Consider the following 6,513-nt stretch of genomic DNA (forward strand, 5'->3'; position numbering starts at 1 on the left):
ATATGCTAGATTTTTAATATTAATAGCCATCTATCTTGGAATTTAAGGATGATCTGAAGGAAACACATCAACCAAACTTTACTAAACTAGGTTGGCTCTGGTTTATGGGTCTGTCGTGGGTACCGAAGAAATAACTGAGACAGCGCTCTAGGTAGTCACCTTCACAGAGGGAGAGGAGCAGATAAGTATTATAAGGAAAACCAGAAGTGCATGAAATCTTAGATATATCATTTCTGCTTCCAGCAAGCAAGAGATGTGTTGAGGGACATTCTACAGTTGAAAGAGAGATCAGGTGACTTGCCTTAGTTCATACAGAGAAAATGGCAGAGTTAGGAATTGAATTCAGATTTGCATTATAGGTAATTTTCTTCACATTTATCTTATATATTTATTTATACATTCTGCTGATTACAATTCCTATTTACACTCAAGCTTATTTTTTTAGTTCATTCAATAGATAAAATATAATATTCTCAAACATTTTTTCATTGCTGCTTATGATAGCTTTATATTTATACAAATATATATTAAATTGTTATTTGTATGTTATATGAGACATATTATTTATTATCTACCTCATTAATATTTTAAACAATAGTTCTGTTTTCATTAATTTTATTGAGTAAATATTACTGAAGCTTATACTATTCTTAAAGCTAATTGATAGAGTTGTTTTTCCCTCTCAGATGATCATTTTAAAATTCTTATGGGCTTTTTTTGATAATCTTGTGGTATTTGTTGTATTCTTTCTGCCTACAACTAGAGTGGTTTGCATTTATTCTGCCCAGAAAGAAGGGGCTTTTTAAGTATATGTCAAATAGCCACAGGATTTTAGAGGTGCATATCAAATATATTCAAAATAACAAGGTATTTCCTGAGATACAGTACACTTTAGAAATAATAATAGTACTTAATAGTATATTTTATATTAAGAAAATTTGAAATTACATTTTCCTAAGTAGTATTTTTAATCCAGTCTTTAAAAGTAGTTGTATTAATATTTATTTATTTATTTATTTATAGGAAGGGAGAGAGAAACATTGATGTGCAAGCAAAAACATAAATCGGCTGCCTCCCGCATGCCCCCAGGGATCCAGCCTGCAACAAGGGCATATGCCCTGACCAGGAATCAAAAGGCACCCCCTGGGTGCACAGGACAATGGCCGAACAACTGAGCAACACTAGCCAGGCCTAGTTTTTGTTATATTGTAAATTAAGGAATGAGGTATTCTTTGCTAATTTGATAATTATAAACCATTAATTCCCTGTTAAAACAAACTGGATATTTTTTAAAACTTCCTTTTGAAAACATGCCCCACTAAAGATATCTAGGCTGAAAATCTTGGAAATACAGGTTGGTATTCTTTGAATGTGTATGCATGTTTAAAATGAACTCTTGGTGCTCTTAGTGTATTGTGATTTATAGCTTTTATCAATCTATATAATTTACAAAATACGGTTTTGTAAGTCTCAATATCACCTGGGAGCTATTGTTAGACATGCAAATGTTTGGGCCCCATCCCACACCTGTTGAATCTCACATTTTTCTATGTGTGGTCAGTAACAATCTATGTTTCAATAAATTTTACAAGAAATTATGATGCAGCCACATCCAAGTTCCACAAATTTATATGACCTTCTTCTTGGATTAATACTATTTTACTTGTGGGGTTTTTTGTAATAAATGTTCTTAATATAGAGTATTTTAGTGGGCTGTAGTATTCAATAACACCTAAAGTTTGTAGGTCATATACCATTTAGTACTGATCACCATAACAAAATACCATAGAGTAGCTTGCTAGACAACAGAAATATATTGTCATAGTTCTAGAGGCTAGAAGTCCAATATCAGGGTGCCAGATAGATAATGCTGATTTTCCTACTCACTGTATCATTAAATAATAGGGGCAGTGCGGGGAGGAAGAAAGCGAGAGAGAAAGAGGGAGAAAGGAACCCTGGCGTCTGTTCTTATAAGGCACTAATCCCATCATGAGGGCCCCACCATGATGCAACCACGTCTAAGTTCCACGAATTTATATGACCTTCTTCTTGGGTTAATACTATTTTACTTGTGTTTTTTTTTGTAATAAATGTTCTTAATACAGAGTATTTAAGTGGGCTGTAGTATTCAATAACACCTAAAGTTTGTAGGTCATATACCATTTAGTACTGATCACCGTAACAAAATACCATAGAGTAGGTTGCTAGACAACAGGAATATATTGTCATAGTTCTAGAGGCTGGAAGTCCAATATCAGGGTGCCAGCATAGATAAGTTCTTGCTGATTTGCCTACTCACTGTATCATTACATAATAGGGGCAGTGCGGGGAGGAAGAAAGGGAGAGAAAAAGAGGGAGAAAGGAACTCGGGTTTCTGTTCTTATAAGGGCACTAATCCCATCATGAGGGCCCCACCCTATGAAGTCATCTAAACTTAATTACCTCTTAAAAGTCTCATCTCTAAATACCATCACATTGGGGATTAGGGGTTCAATATATGAAATTGGTTGCGGGGCACAATTTAGTCCATAGCAGTCCAATTTCTGGTAAAAAACAAGAGATGATGCTAAAATAAAAAGACATCTGGAGTCTATTCCCTAGTCCTAATTCCTCCCCTAAGTAATAGTGCACCTCTTTAATTTTTCTTGCTGTTTGAAATTATATTAAAAATGTAAGCTATAAGTGACCTAAGATTGTTGGAAAATTCAAATGTAATAAATTTGTGAAAGATATATATAGACCACAGCACTGTATAATGGTAATTAAAGATTATTATTTTTTTGATCAGTATATTTTGATTATAAGTCAGCTGTCTATAATCAATAACTAAGCCCATCTAAGTAATGAAACATATGATATCTAAATACTGTACTATTTGGAATAAATAGGTCACTGGCAGTCATGAGGGAGCATTGAATTTGATCATAGAAATTATCCAGACTACTCTATATTCTACCTGATACAGAAACCAACTCTAGAGAAAACCAACCTTAGCTTGAATGTCATCAGTCCCTGTATCATTCATGGTACTCCATAGTAACAGAGCCAGTAGAATGTGTGTGTGTGTGTGTGTGTAGACATATTTTAAGGAATTGAGGGCTGGTAATTCTGAAATCTCAGGCCAGGCTCCCATGCTGGAGATCCTTGGAGGATCTGATGTTGAAGCTCAAGTCTGAAGGTAGTTTGGAGGCAGAATTCCCTCTTCCTCGGGAGATGTCTATCCCTTTCCTTGTAAGGCTTTCAACACACTGAATGAGGCCCATTCACATTCAGGAGGGTAATTTGCTCTACTCAAATGTTAATCCCATCTAAATATCACCTCCATGATGACTTCTACACTGGTGTTTGACCAAAGATCTGGGTACCATGCCCTAGCAGATTTAACACATAAAATTAACCTCACATCATCCTTAATATTTAGGGTCAATTTATGTAGAAAATATTATGTAAATCTTCTAATTTTGAAATGATGTGAACACAATACATAATAAATTGATATATATATACAGTGCTCTGAATATAGCAAGATGATATATATATATATAAACTAATGAATGAATAAATAGAAAAATGTGCTGATTTACCAGGTGCATTACCTTTACTTATTCCTTAGTAAAAAAAGGTTCAATTCCCCCTCAACTTTGTGGGCATTTTAGAAATGGAGCAGCTAACGGAAGTGTGTGTAGAACACATTGATTCAAAGACATAGCGATGAGTCCTAGCTGATTTGGCTCAGTGGATAGAGCACTGGCCTGTAGACTGAAGGGTCCTGGGTTCCATTTTGGTCAAGGGCACATGCCCAGGTTGGGGGCTTGCTCCCCAGTAGGGAGCTTTCAGGAGGCAGCTGATCAATGATTCTCATCATTGATATTTCTAACTCTCCCTCTCCCTTCCTCTCTGAAATCAATAAAAGATATATTTAAAAATCAAACAAACAGACAAAACAAAACAAAAAAATCCAAATACATAGCGATGAGTCACAGAGCTCTTGGTTTGGCCTTAGCTGGTATAGTTATCACATCAAGCAAAATCCATAAACTGAAGAAGGGTAGCTACTATATTGAATGCATGAATTGAGATCTAACAAGGATTTTGGCACAGTGCTCTGAGTATAGCAAGATGAAATTGAATGGGATGAATACAAAATCTTGTCTTAAATTTTAAAAAGTTGCACAAGTGTGGATGAAGACTTAGAAAATACATCAACTCAAAATACCAGAGAAAGGTTATAGGAATTGCTAAAACAGATTGTACATTCAACACAGCTGTTGTCTAATATGGGATGAAAGATAAATATCAAAGATGGCCTTAACTAAGGCAATATAGAGGATATGTCTTTCAAATCATATTCTGTCTTATATTATAATAGGTTGAAATTAAATATATTTGTTGTGTTTTTTTTCTTTTTTTACTTTGGATTATAAATTTTATTCTCTAGTTAGTCCCATACTCACAAAATCAGCCCTCAATTAATGTTAGTTCAGTTACTTAAAAGTAAACATCACTAAATAGCTTTGGGAACAAAACTTTCAAGTGATATTCTGTAATGGTAAGCTAATTGATAAGATAGCAGAAGTGTAGTAAGGCAAATGATTTATTAAGGGAGAGGTTTCTGCCAGAGTATGACCTGAAGAATCCAGATCAATTTATAACTACAATTTTTCTTAAAACCATTTCTGCATGATTTGATCCTGACACAGATATAATATTTGAACTCGAGTAATTTATTCAGTCATTCGGAGCCTCCTATATCGTCCACTATAGGGGTTATGATCGGCGAACACATTGCACTGAGATGTCTGAGGGTTTTCATATGGTGAATAGAGGGACAGGAAACATTGTCAAATGAACACAATATTTATTAAATCTTGATCTTTTGCAGAAGTGACATTTATAGATCTCACACAACTTCTGTAAAACAATCAGATGTGGAACTATTTAGCTAATAGTAGTATTGATTGGTGTGTCATTTCTATTTGCTGGTACAGAGTAGGAATTTCAAAGTTGATGTTATTTGACCAAGAACTGTGAAGCAATGTTATATTTTAGCTCCACATTCCTTTGACTTTATTTAAATCATCTAATTTAAAGGTTATGTATCTTATATTTTTCTTTTAATTTCTTCTTCTAATTTTTTAAAATGTGTTCGTTTGTTTTAACATTTCTTCCCCAAATGCTTTCACTTTATTCTTCTATTTATACATTCTCCTGCTCCCATGTTTGGAGGCAGACCATGATGCAAGCTCAGCCATCTGCTCAGAGTCCTTTTCCGCATCATTTTCCCTTTGCTCATTCCCCACATCCACTCAACTCAACTCCGGTTCCCTGTCCAGTTGTTCTCAAGGGTAAGAGAGCAGAACAGATAGAAGACTGGGCTAACTCCCACCTCCTCACCCCAACTACAAGAGAGCAAGCCTGGATAGAAAGGATGCAGATTCCAGTGAGAGATGGGGGCCTGTTTCCAAGACACGGGGGCCATCATCTCAACATGGCCACTGGTTGGTTCCGTTTGGGTCATGTGCTGCCCTGGATCTGAGTTTGCTGTGCCTCCAACTGACTGAGGAGGAGAGGAATGTGAGGGCGCTGCTGGGGGTCCACAGACAGCTTGGAGGCCACGGCTGCCACATTGACAAAGAATGCCTGGAGCTTTGCAGGATGCTGAGTTGGTTCTGCACAGCAAGGGCCACGCTGTCACCTTTCTGGATCACTGTGTCTAAGTGCCTTCCCCAACAGCACAGCATATAGCACACAGCCTAGGGACCAGACACCAGTCTGCTCACCGATGACACAGTGCTCTGCATGGAGAAGAGCTCTGGCCGGGGAGGAGATGGTGCATCGCTGGGCTGCCCAGTCCTGTAGGGCCAGAGCCTGGCGGGAGCCATCCACATGGCATGGGTGCATGTTTGACTCATGGAACCCAAGTGCATTAAAACTGGTGGCCCCTCATCTGCAAGCAAGATGCTGGTGTGCTGTAGGTCCCGGAGGGTTTGCCCCTAGGCATGAATGACCTCAAGGCCTCTGCAGATACCCAGCAGCAGCTGAAGGATTTAATCTTCAGTCAAGAAGTTGCCTTTGTGTTTCAGCCTTTCTATCTCCTTATATAGTGTACCTCCCTGGAAGAAGGTACTAGCAGCCAGGCCTCCTGTGTAATGCCCTGCTCCCTCAGATAGTAATCCACAAGGCAAACGATGTTGGGGTGATGAAAGAAGCCATATCTGTCTACTTCTTATTGGGCCTCCTCCCCAGTCCTGCCCTCCTCCCCAGTCCAGCCCTCCTCCCCAGTCCTGCCCTCCTCCACATCCTGCCCTCCCCCCAGTCCTGCCCTCCTTCCCAGTCCTGCCCTCCTCCACATCCTGCCCTCCTCCCCAGTCCTGCCCTCCTCCCCATTCCTGCCCTCCTCCGCAGTCCTGCCCTCCTCCAGTTTCTGGATAAAGAGGTAGCACTTAGTGTCAATGAAGACAGTTCCCCGAGGATAGACACATAATGTGTGGCCCATAAAGTCTCAGTTATACT

The 6,513-nt window shown here is 38.3% G+C and overlaps 1 pseudogene; it reads right to left on the minus strand.

Moving 5' to 3' along the window:
- Positions 1-5,311: 5,311 nt before the first annotated feature.
- On the minus strand, positions 5,312-6,248 carry LOC102771146 (annotated as a pseudogene).
- Between the last annotated feature and the right edge of the window lie 265 nt (positions 6,249-6,513).

Source organism: Myotis davidii, unplaced genomic scaffold, assembly GCF_000327345.1.
Source record: "Myotis davidii unplaced genomic scaffold, ASM32734v1 scaffold778, whole genome shotgun sequence".
NCBI lineage: Eukaryota > Metazoa > Chordata > Mammalia > Chiroptera > Vespertilionidae > Myotis > Myotis davidii.